Source organism: Somniosus microcephalus, chromosome 7 (genome assembly GCF_052327205.1).
Source record: "Somniosus microcephalus isolate GS21.2 chromosome 7, FLI_Smic_1.0, whole genome shotgun sequence".
Classification (NCBI taxonomy): Eukaryota; Metazoa; Chordata; class Chondrichthyes; order Squaliformes; family Somniosidae; genus Somniosus; species Somniosus microcephalus.
The window spans coordinates 95,881,334-95,894,035 of record NC_140993.1 but is presented as its reverse complement, the minus strand read 5'-3'; positions in this window follow the sequence as shown (position 1 = coordinate 95,894,035).

The window sequence follows — 12,702 nt, the reverse complement described above, 5'->3', positions numbered from 1 at the left end:
ACAACACTGGAAATTACTAGAATAGTTACAGGCATATAAAAGTACACTTAGTTGGGAATGGGGAACACACGGCACAATGAGGGAACAATCACATTAATAATCCCCCTAACCGTGTCCCACCCCCAATACCTAACTAGTTTGAGCTAAGAGGGGCCAGGGATTTTATGCTCACCAATGGGGTTTCCTTGACAGTTCGAAACCTGTCGATTAAGTCAGTTGCAGTTTTGGGGTTCGCTCTTTGTGTCCTTTGGGGCCTGCCATCCCCACGTGGTCTCAGTCTTGGGAACTGCGAAGGTCCCTCAGTTGGGTTGAGTCCGCTGATGCGGTAAGGGCGCGGTTATGGATTTGTCTGGTAAGTCCCCTTTTCTTTTGCTAGAAATAGGGATAGTAAAGTCTTTTGTTGGATACGTTAGATTGTAGAGTGGAAACCTCGGGTTTTGTTCTTCTTGTGGTGGTTTGGTCGTCGAGTTTCGTTGCGGCTGGGCTCCGTTGGTGGCCTTCGGTGTCGGCTCGGTCGTGTAAGGCTGCGGTTGCGGCCTAATTGTCCTCGGTCGAGCCTGCCCCGCTGTTCTGTTACCTTGATCTTGCTGTTTGGCTCTATTCCTCATCGTGCCCCGATGGCTGGCCCTCTTCTGCTGAGCGTTTGGCCCCCGGTGTTATGGTGGGCGTCCAAGTGTCAGCGCGGGACGAGAAGAGAAGAGAAGAGAGGAGAGAGCTTGGCTACCGGTGGGCCTACAATTATACAGGTTCTTCATCCCTTATCTGCGTGCCAAATCAGATCGAGTTCTTTGTTTAATTTTGGCGGGCTCGTCTAAGGTGATTACAGTCATTCACCTTAACGGCTTTTGGGGCGGTTGTCTCCTTGCTTAATGGCTTCAATATCCTGGCTGTTTGTCATATATGAAGTTTAATCAGCATTTTCCTGGCTTGGTAGCTACTTTGAGCTGTTACCGATTATTTATGCATAAAGTTAATGGCCTCAAGATTAGGTCTATCCTGAGTTGATCTGTTCCAAGATGAAGAATGCATATTCTGTGTTTATCTAGCTGTCTGGCTTTAGAACTAACAAAGTCTTTCACAGGTCCGTGCATGTCAGGTTTCTTTTCAAAGCTTTGAATGGGCCTGCTTTTGCAGGGCCTTGCTTTTTAAAATCCTGCAGGCTTCTGTCACGAGGTTTCAGAAGCCATTTTCTTTTGGGTACCCTTTTTAATAACTTGTCCAAAATCAGGGTCCCTTTCTTAGCAACTTTTGGGGAACGTGGGAATTTTGAGAACCCTACACTCCCCCCTGTTGACACTAAACTCGCTTTAAGTATCATACTTTCAAGAAGAGCAAAATTCCCGACCCTCCATAGTCAACCTTCCCCTGTAATTACCTACCTATGATCCCATGACACGTGCATTTCCCATTCTTTAAAAATGTAGTGTACATAAGCATAAATAGGCAGAATACAGTTATTTATACACATCCAAGCATGGAGGGGGTCCAACACCCCTGCACCACTTGGTACACATACATCTTTATTAAAATAACACGTCGAAAGTCTTTATTAAAAATAACAAAAAAAACACAAAAAAGCAACAATCTTTATTCAGAAACACACAAAAAAATTCAAACAGGTGTATCTCCCTCCACCTTAACATAATGTTCCTTCCAGGTCCTTTGGTTTCGGAATTCTAGTATTTGGCCTTTTCCCTTGCACTGAGTGCACACTAGGTACAATACTATTCCCAGCTGGCAAACAACGAGGATGTGGGAAGCCAGTCTAATCCATGAAGGGACCTCTATGTTTTCAAAAATTTCCCACCAGGGTGGAACCACAATATCCAATATTTTGGTCCCTGTCTCTACTGTCTTCTGCTCCAGAGTGTAGAAATCTTTCTGTGAGACTATTACTGCCTTTAGTATTTTGGTAAGGTGTTCTGGGAGAGGGGGGATTTCGTAGCCGAAATGCGCTACATATTTTTGCAGGTTGGTGAAATTCTCTTTTACAGTGAGGTGAACAGTGGAGGGTTCAGGAATGGGGACAATCCGTTCCTGGGCCACTTGAACTTCTGCCTCGGGTTTAAAGCAGAAACTGCTGTCACTTACCAGACACCAGCTATGCTGTCCATGCTGGTAGTGGGGCGCACCTGTGGTGACACATTATGTCCCACCTCCTATATATGCTACCTGTGGGGGGACATGGTTTTGCGCCATTACCTCCATGGTACAGTTTATAGGTTTTACGCCAACAGCTTTAAACCCGCACTGTGGTTTTGAATAGGTGTTCAAGTGCTGGGGACACAGTATTATGTGTGCTCCCCGGCTCTGGCACCCCGAGAGGTCAGTACCTGTCATAGCCTGCTCCCATTTTATGACATAAGGTGGGACCACTGTGAAACGGATGTGTGCACCCCCTTGAATGACTCCAATGTTCTCTACCCTGTATACCGGTGCGGGTCGGGCTGTCCCATCCATGACCGGCATCCTTACTACTATACCCATGATAGTATGGTTTGAACATCCACAATCTACTGGGACTGTGTAGGCCTCAGAAGCTAGCCAGAGTTGACATGGGCTTAATGCATTCTCAAATGGATGGAGGGCTGCGAGGTGCTTGTTGCTGATCCAGAGGGGGGACTAAACCCTGTTTTAAATCCTCCAGATTACTGCGGCCCTCGCCCAGCAACCATGCCCCATACAGTACGCACACCTCGTTCTGTGCAGCCTGATCTGAAGCATTCCTGTCCTCTCTTATAAGGGCATTTACAGTCTTTGCATGCTTCTCCAGCTCAGCTATTATCTCTTTTAAATGGACCGTCATAGCCTGGTCCTCGTGTAACTCTAAGCCTACTACTGTATTTTTATCCATTAAGATTTTCCTCAATTGTGTTTTTAGACCGTTTATCTGTGTCTGCAATTCTATGTCATCCAGACTGTTTATGACAGAGGAACCTGTGTTAAATGCTGTGAAAACATAATTCCAGGCTCCCCTTCTTTGCCTCCCCGCATTACCAAAATACTCATTGTGTGTGGTGTACAGTTCTGTTTTGTCTACGTTGGCAAAATCGAACTCGTAGAATTTCCTAAGCATTTCTTTTAACATGGCTTGGTATAGCTGTTCTGTCTCTTTGGGGCACCACTCAGGTAAGTGTACCTCGGTAAGGTTTAAAATCACGGAAGCTACCACGTAGTGTACCCCCTGGTATAGCACCTGATCCGTCAGCACTAGTACCAGCCCATTCATTGGTCCCTTGGTGGTGGCAGGGCACCCGTCCCTGTGTGTCCTTGCTGCCTGGGTCGTGGGCAGGGGCTTTCGGGGTGGGTCACAAGTTCAGTGGCATTCACTGGGATCGGGGAGTATGGGACCGCGCACGCCTGCAGGCTGGAATCCCACTCCACCCCCTCCCCGGCATCTTGCCATTGCCGGTGGAAAGTGATGGATATGCCTGTGGGGCAGACCTTCTCTGACCCCCACATACAGACATAAATCCCCTGATCCGGTTCCCACCACTTGTCCCAGCACACACTCAATCCCCCTTGAGTCCCTGTAATCGTCCAATGGGTATTGTTTCCCAACCGTTCCCACTCGACTGCGGGGTTTCCCATATCTTTGCTCAGTTTTCTGAGCCACCACCACCTATCCAAAGGAATCCGTCCCTTGCATGTTAAACATGCAAGTTTCCCTACGATGACACTGACCCTTGTAGCAACGACCTGTACCCTGGGGCATAGGAGGGAGGCCTTCCCATACGTGAACCCGGTCTGGCTGGAGTACTGAGTCGAATTGGACCCCAACCACCTGGCCACCTTCCCTCGTGGAAGTAAATAGCGAGCTCCTCCACACCCCATTCGCCACCTCCATCGGTAACTATCGGTGCTCTCTCTCCTAAGCACCCATAGATGTGGGAGTCCTCCACGTCACCTCGCTTTCCAATGCTCATTCCTATCAGGGCGAGTAGGAGCACGCCCCTCTTCATCTTGAAATCCTCTCCTGCAAAGAGACACAAGAGCATATAGCCAGGTCCCGAGGAGATTCCCTGGATTGGGTGAAGCATAGTCCAGTCTCGCGACCTCGACTCAATAAAAACACTCTTAACAATACTACTACTATTTAAAACTACCAATCACCTCATTTAAACTTAAACTAAACACCCAAACTTAACAATATCACACTTAAATTGCATAACTATATACATCCGCCGCCCGTCTCCGGGCGGCCAGCCTAATCCCTGTTCGGGCTGCGGCACACCACTCCCTTCGGTGTGGCTGCACTGTCCTGTACTTTTGGTCCCTCGCAGCCTGTGGCTGCTGGCTGGGAACCTCTGTCCTTAGATTGACCCCTGACTCGGGAGGCTGTCCCTTTAAACTGGGGAGCCAGTGACCACAGTTTCCTTGGCCGTGGCGTTCGAGGGGACCTTCTAGGGACTTTGGCTGGTGGGGTTTTTCTGTCGGGTGGGCTTTTAACACAAGCCACTGCCCCCTCCTGTGCGGTCTGTGAACTTTCCACTACTGCTGGCTGGGGATCTTCCTCCTCAGGCTTCACCTCTCCTGAACCTGGGCCAGGGGCAGGTAGCCCTTCGCAGCCTGATGCTGCGGGCTGAGGGTCCTCGCTGTCAGGTCCCACCTAGTCTAAACCTGGGTCAGGAGCGGGGTCTTCGCCCTCACATCCCACCTCATCTAAATTCCAGAAGAGTGGGGGAGTGTCCCAAGCGGTGGGCGGGATGGCCCCTCCCCTAAAGCAAGCCACTGCACCTGCCTGTGCAGCCTGTGAACCTGCTCCTGCTGCAGGCTGAGGATTTCTATCCTCAGACCTTGCCCCAACTGGCTGTTCTCTTTTCTCGGGCTTAAACAATTTACATTGATTAATATAACTAGCAGCCTGCCAGTAACCCTGTTTTAAAGTTTCGTCCGCTGCCTCGAACGGGCCTTCTATGGACTCCCCATTCTTTCTCCTTGCCGGGACGGCCTTAAGGACGGGATCTTGGGCTTGGACCTGCTTTAGGTCCAGGGCCAAAGCTACCCCCTGTGTGCCTCCCTTGTCCCGGATTGCGGCTACCGAACCTGTCTGATAGGGGTCCCAAGACTCTCCTTCCCTAGCCCTCTGCTTGGCCACCTCGTTGGTCCTTTTGTTACCCTCCCACGTGGTAGGGAGGGATCCCAAATCTATGGCCAAAGGTTTGGCCATTCCCCCAGCCTGCTCGTTCCCTGTAAATCCCATTAGGCTAAATGGGACCTTGTTAGACCTGGGTGGATTGGTCGGGTCTTCCGAATGGACCACCGTGCTGGAAGCTCCAGTGTCCACTGAATATCTCCCCTGCACCATCTCCACCCGCATCTTAACACAGGGCCTGCTCCCCTCGTCGTTTTCAAGGGGACACAGGTCGACAGGCTGCGCTGGTTCTAGTCAGGGCCATTGGTTGGATGGGGTCAGAGCACCAGCGGTGGCTGCTACCTCCCCTGAGCCAGTCAATAGGGACCTCATTGCATCCAAAAATGAGTCGACCATGGCGGGAGGGATTCCTAACTCTGTCCTTTGGGCTGGGGCTGGGGAATTCTTTCCCTTGTTATCCTTCCAAGGGATTTTGCACTCTTTCCTCCAGTGTCCATCCTTCCCACACCCGTAACAATTGAGCTTTGTGCTAGAAGGGTTATTCCCTTCCTGATGCCACTTCTTCCTATCCTGTCCAGGTTTTAACTCATGCACCTTCCCCTTAGGTAGGTGTGCATCGGTTCCCCTACCATTCCTATAGGCTAGGGTCAACTGTCTGATCACCGTAAGTTCGGTGGTCAGGGGATTCTTAGGGTCAAACCAGACTTCCGCCTTGGCCCGGACCTTTGGCAAGCTGTTTGCCACCAGGCAGCAGAGCCAGTGGGCCAGCTGATCCCGGTCCAGGAACGCCCGGTTAGGTGCCCCTGTATAGGCACTTCTATATACTGGCTATAACCTGTCCGCGAAAGCCTGTGGGGTTTTCCCTGCGAGCTTCACTGTCTTCTCCACACGGGAGAAAGGACTTCCCTCATTCATCCCCATGGCCTCCAGAACTTCCTCCTTGAGCTCCCCATACGCACACTACCCCCTCTTACACTGGTCAGAGAGGGACTGGAGGAGCTTACACTCCAAAGTGAACAGCAGCATTTTGGTCAGCTCAGCATCATTGCATTCGTTGATGCTGGCTGCCTGTTCCACTTCACCATAGCCCTAAGCTGTTGGGTGCCGTAGGGTACTACAAACTGGTTTTGGAGGGGTCCCTCTTCCCTGTCATTAGCGGGTGGGCCAAACCTCCGCTGCCGGGCTGGGCACATCGGCCCTGGCTCCAGCCTCTCCTGCGGGGGTTGTTCCACCTCCGCTTCTACCCCTAACTCCACCCCCCCTTGCTGCCAGACTTCGCTAAAGCCTGGCGCAACGGGTGGTGGTCGTGGGACCTCCTGTTCCTCAACCGGGTCCTCCCTTGGCACTACCTGTGGTGTCTGAACCGTTCTCCCCTCGTTCCCTGTAAAATCCGCCTGGGCTGCCTTCGGGCTTAGGAGGCACACCATGCCCTTTGCCTTCCTTAGGGCCCGGCTCAGATTCTCTATCTGTTCCTTGCAGGGGCCATGATCTGCATCTTCAAACCCCTGTTCGCTCGCTAACTTATAGGCTGCCTTTATGTCTTTCATTTTCTCCTCCTGCTCTCTTACTTGTCTTGCTAGGCGGGCATTCTTTTCCCGCAACCTCAGCTCATTGCTCTTGGGCTCAGTGACCTGGCACTGTAGGTATTCCAACCTGGCCTTAAGTTCCCCCATTAACTGTACCCTTTCCTGGTTTAGGGCCTGCAATGCTACCAGCAATTTCTCCCCTGCTAGAGTCCTGTCTTGGACCTCCAGGGCTGACTCCCGTATCTCGGCTGCCTGTGCTTCAATGAGCCTGTCAAAAAGCTGGATCTGCTTCTTGAAGCACATCAGCCAGACTGCCTTCTCTATGGATTTCTTGTGATCCTTCCTTTCTGTCCACTTAGCTGCAGCATCTACCGGACGCCCAGCCTTTAACAGATTGGTGATCCACTTCTTTGTGATATTCACCTTGCTGAACACATAATCAGAAATCCTTTCCTCCATCATGGTTTGCTCTTCCGAACCATTGTCTACTGTATCGCACCCCTGTTGCCGGTGTCCTGCCGTGGTTGCCATTTTTGTAGGGGTTGGTGTGTGTGTCCAGTCAGCTCTGCACCTGACTGGTTCAAATCGTTCCCACACCCCTGGGTTCTAGACACTGGACTTAGGTACAGCCGGCGATACAGAATTAGAGTAGACAACTGGTTTGGTGCAAGAAAACCTGGCCTCCTGGGTAGCAATGTGCTCCGGTGCTGCTGGCATCTGGACCTCAGGTTCTTGCTGCTCCTCCTCCTTCACTTCTAGCTGATGTTCTTCCTCATCCTTCTCCTCCTCCTCTGAAGAGGCTGTGCGCTCAGTGCCTTCTCCTCATGCAGCTCCAATCCTTGCTGCTGCATTATGTTGTGCAGCACGCAGTAGACGACAATGATTCTGGAGACTCTGGTTGGTGCATACTGAAGGGCTCCACCAGATCTGTCAAGGCATCTGAAGCGCATTTTCAGCATGCCTATTGTCTGCTCTATGACACATCTAGTGGACTTGTGGCTTTCATTATATCTCTCCTCGGCCTCAGTACTTGGCCTCCTCAAGGGTGTCATGAGCCACGTCTTCAGTGGATAACCCTTGACTCCAAGCAGCCAGCCGGTAAGTCTGTTTGGAGGTGGGAAGAGCTGAGGGAGGGTGGATTGGCGCAGGACAAAAGAGTCATGGCAGCTGCCAAGGAATTTGGCGCACACATGCATGATGATCTTCCTATGGTTGCAGACCAGCTGCACATTGAGGGAGTGGAAGCCCTTGCAGTTCACAAACACTCCTGGGTGATGATGGGGCGGCCTGATGGCCACATGTATGCAGTCAATGATGCCTTGCGCCCGGGGGAAGCCAGCAAGAGTGGCAAAGCCCAGTGCTGTAAGGGGTTTTGATCATCGAGGTCTCTCTCTCTCGCTCTAGAGGCCTCTCTCTCTTGCACATTAATTTACCGAGTGGTTCGACACACTCACCCCTTAGGTTCTATACACTGGATTTTGAGGCAGGAACTACAATGCAGAGAATACTCTATAGACCAAGTTTAATGAAACAAAATGAAATTTTATTGCATAAAGGAAAAATTGATTGTAAGCCAATAAGGTACATGGGAGGGAAAAAACAAATCATAATACAGTGCTAACCAATATATATACCGGCATATTATACTTTACAATGGTCACCATGAATTGGGGAAACACACGGAACATCGAGGGACAACAACTCATTGTTAACTATCCCCTGAAATGCCCACCCCTCTAAACCTAGCTAGATGAGACTATGAGGGGCCAGAAACATGCTCACCAATCCAGTTAGAAAGTATAGGGTTTTGAAAGTCTGCATTTTGGTCCTCTCAGGCAACCTGTCTCCACGTGGTCGTTGGGCTGTAGGAGCAGCGGCTGCTCAAGCTGATGGCTTCTTCGTTTCAGCAAGACGCGCCGACCATCGTTTTGCCCAAAGGCCGTTTTCTCGGTGCTCCTTCACACCACGATGGTGGTCACAGTCCCAATTTCTCCGTGCTCCTGCATACAACGATGGCCACCCGTTCTGTAGGCGTTTCGTCTCTTCTTCTTCTTCAACCGTTCTCCTCGTCTCATCAACGGCCCGGGGTTTGTCGATGATCTGCCGATAACTACCCCGGGTCTCGTCTTCTTCTTCTGAACGGCCTGAACGGCTCGAATGTTCAAGATTGAATAATCTTCGCTTTCTCGATCAACAACATCGACTGGCTCTCCAAAAGGCTCGAAAGGCCCGTCGCTCTCCAACGGTTACCAAAAGGCTACTCGCTCTCCAATGGCTCTTGAAAAGGCTCGAAAGGCTACCCACTACCGATGGCTCTCGAAAGGCTACCGATAGCTATCTCGGGTCCCCAATTATTGAGGCCCTTATCTCCCGCCATATAAAGGTTAGTCTTTGTTTAACTTTTGGCGGGCTTGTAGCACAGCGGGGTAGGTTTTGTGTTTAAAGTGCCTTTGGGATGGCCAGTAACTGCCATCTCTGGTCTGGAATGACCTTGTATTGTCTTTAATGGGTCTTGATGTTCCCCTTTGAATTTGAAGCTGTTTCCCTTTGTCTGGGTAAACATTTTGATGGCCTTTATCTACAGGCCGATCTGATTGGATCTGCATCCAATCCATATGTATGGGGTTCTGTCTGGTTTCGTTTTCTCCGAAACTGCTTTCCAGAACTTACTGTGGGCTGAATCCACAAAAGCTGTCTGTGGACTGCAGGAACCATTTTAAAATGTCCCAAAAAGCTGGTCACGGGGTCTGGTGTGTGCCCCTTTTTCTGGGCTTCTTTTAAAACAGTCTTTAAAATTAAGGCCTTTTCTGCACACAGACCCTCATAGGACAATGTTCAATTTTGTGAATCCTACAGTGCGAACTCACTAACACTGGCTTCATCAGTGGCTGACTTGTCAAACATGGCATCGGTGACCTATGTGATGCATCTGTGGGCGGCCAATTGCAAGGTCCCACAAATGTCTGCTGCAGATCCCTGGAAGGAGCTTGAGGCGAAGAAGTTGAGGTGGTGACTTTGACAACCACTGGTAAGGTCACCAGCTCCTCTGGGCTGCAGGTCTTGTTCCAGCAAGCTACAAATGTCTGTGACAACCTGGCGCAATAGCCTGAGCCTCCTGAAGCACTGCTGCTCAGTCATGTTGAGGAAGCTCATCCTCTACCTGTATACCCTGTGTTGCGGGTATCACCTATGGCAAGGTGCAGCCCTGTGCTGATGCGCTCTGACCTATGGAGCATCAGGTCATTGAGGAGAAGACTGTTGGTGTTGTTGCTGCTGCTGGTGTGCCTGCTGCTGCTGGTTTAGGGGTTCATCCTGGTCCGATTCTGAGGACCAAGGTGAGACAATATAAACAGCACCCATGCTGATGTACTAGATGGCAGGTCAACTAGAGATCAGAGAAGCAATCTGTCAATGGTTTGATAGTTAGTAGCAATGAGGTGAGCGTGGCTTCCGAAGTTGTAAAAAATACTTACAAACTGTAATCACCTAAATCTGTTCTCAAAATGCACTATGCAAGAGCCTTTCCCTTAGTTAGGTAAGCAGGTGTCATGTGGGAGTACTTAGTGTGTTTTCTATGCTCTGCAGTAATGACCTCGATCAATGGCCACTGAGCTTCCACCTCAGCTTGACAGGCGTGGTTCCCGAGCTGCGTGATTCCCGTGGTCACCCAGTGAAATTCAAAAGGTCTGGTTGAAAACATGGTTAGGGTCTGACAAAAAGTTTTCATGAGCTAAATTAGGTCGCCCGCCTCTGCTATTCGAGTCCATGCCACGCTAGTAAATGCACCCGAGTTAAAGGGACGAGGAGGCGGGATGACGGCGGGTTCCCAATGCACTCCCATTTTTTTCGACTTTCACTCCCGACCCACCTCCAATCCCGCACACATGGCAGCAGGAAAATTCTGGCCATCCAGTTTCCTCAGTGTGTCAACAATATTGTAGGCGAAGTTTAAAATCATTAGTTTTCCTAGGTGCATCATGAGATCGTGAGTTGAGCTAAATTTTCATTAAAAGTTATGTGTCTCATGATTAAATCACGAGAGTTGGCATTACTGTGGGTATTGGTTAGGTGGGGTGGGAGGGATGGGATGAAGGAGCAGATGTGCTGACATCCTGAGAGAGACTAACATGTACTGCCTTCGCTATGCCACTACTACTCCCGTGGGACTGGGGCTCATCATATCCAATGATCTGTAGGAGAGCAGACTTATTATGTGCCGACCCCTTTGGCTCATTATCTACCCCACGTAGTTTGAGCTGGTGCCTGGGAGGGATGGAAAGCATGATGTTGCATCCTCAGAAGGATTGTCCTTTTTGAAAAGAATCTATAAGAAAGAGAAAAGGGACCAGAATTAAGATGTGAGATAGATGCAAAGCTTGCTGAGTTGAATGAAGGGCTACAAGTAATAAGCAGACCCCCTGCTGAGGTACATAGTGAGCATCTCCTTCCCTGATGTTCATGACTCTGCCTGGGCCAATGATGTCCAGGGCTTCTTGCTCTGGCTGTGTGAGGGCGAAGATTTTGGGGATTTCTTCTCCCATTTTGGTCCTTTCCCAAGCAGTTTGCACTGTGGCGTTGCCACATTGGGAAAACACTGTGTGTATGTAGATAAACCTGTATAATCCCCTTTTAACTGCTGTATTCCCCTCCCCCCGCAAGACAGTTGCAAGCTGAGAGGAATAAGGCATGTTCAGACTTGCCTGCTGCTGTTAGAAGGAAAACCAATCAGGTTCCAGCAGGTGACCAATCCGTGAGTCATCACAGGTTCGCGGGCTTCACGAATTCAGCACTGTATTGTGAGAGTTGGAGTAAAGACCTATTTCTTGTAGCTCGCTGTGTTGCCTATTTCTTTACGCGGGAGACCGTAGTCCCCCACATTGGTGACCCCGAATGTTGGCGGCCGAAGCCCCCGACTCACGCAGCCCTACAGAGGCCAGCAACGACCCGATGGCAACCAGCAGCAGCCTGATGTCGGCCGGCGCCGCGTCCTTGAAGCTCCCCACCTTCTGGGAACACCAAGCACCAGCTTGGTTCGCGCACTCGGAGGCCCAATTCACCCTTCGCAGGGTTCAAGACGATGAAGAAAGGTACCTCCACGTAGTCTCAGCACTAGCAAGCTCTACCGCCGCCGAAGTTCTCGACCTGCTGGGGAACCCACCACAGACCGGCAAGTACTCAACCATTAAGGGCCGCTTGCTGCAGGCTTACGGCCTGTCCAAGGAGGAGAGGGCCCGCAGGCTTCTCTCACTACCAGGCCTCGGCGATTCTACCCCGACCCAGTTGATGAGCCGGATGCTTGCGCTCCTGGGTTCTGAACCGCAGTGCTTTTTGTTTCAGGCCCTTTTCCTCAGCCTGCTTCCTCAGCAGGTACAGACTGCCCTCGCGGGGTCCCCGATCACATACAACTGGCAGCCGCCGCAGACAAAGTTTTTGCCGTCGCCCAACTCGGCTGTGCAGCCGCGAGGCTCCCCGACACCACCGAGCGCACGCCGCCACGCCAGGCCGCAGAACTATGCTACTACCACGCGCGTTTCGGCCACAAGGCCCAATGCTGCAGAGCACCCTGCTCTTTCGATCAAACCAAGATGGCCGCCCGGCCCAACGCACCAGCCCCGCGCCGCCGCCTAGGCCCGCTCGACCGCACCCCTGCCGCCACGATGGCCATCGGCACCGCAGGTAAACTGCTGTACATAACCGACTCTCTTTCAGGGCGCAGATTCCTTTGCGACACCGGAGCCCAATGCAGCATAATTCCTGCCTCCCAGCTCGACATCCAGGCAGGCCGCAGTGGCCCACCCCTCGTGGCGGCAAATGGCGCAGCCATCGCTACTTTCGGAAAGTGACGGGCCGAGGTTTGTTTCAACGGCCAGCGATTTACGTGGGATTTCGTGATGACCTCGGTGGCACATCCTTTGCTGGGCGCCGATTTTCTTTGCGCCCACGGACTCCTGGTCGACGTCCGCGACAGGCGCCTGATCGACGCAGCAACTTTCGCTTCACTGGCCTGCCAGCAGAGCAACAGCCCGGCCCTCGTCGGGTCCTGCTCCGCCCCGGCGCATGACGACTACGCCCGCCTACTCG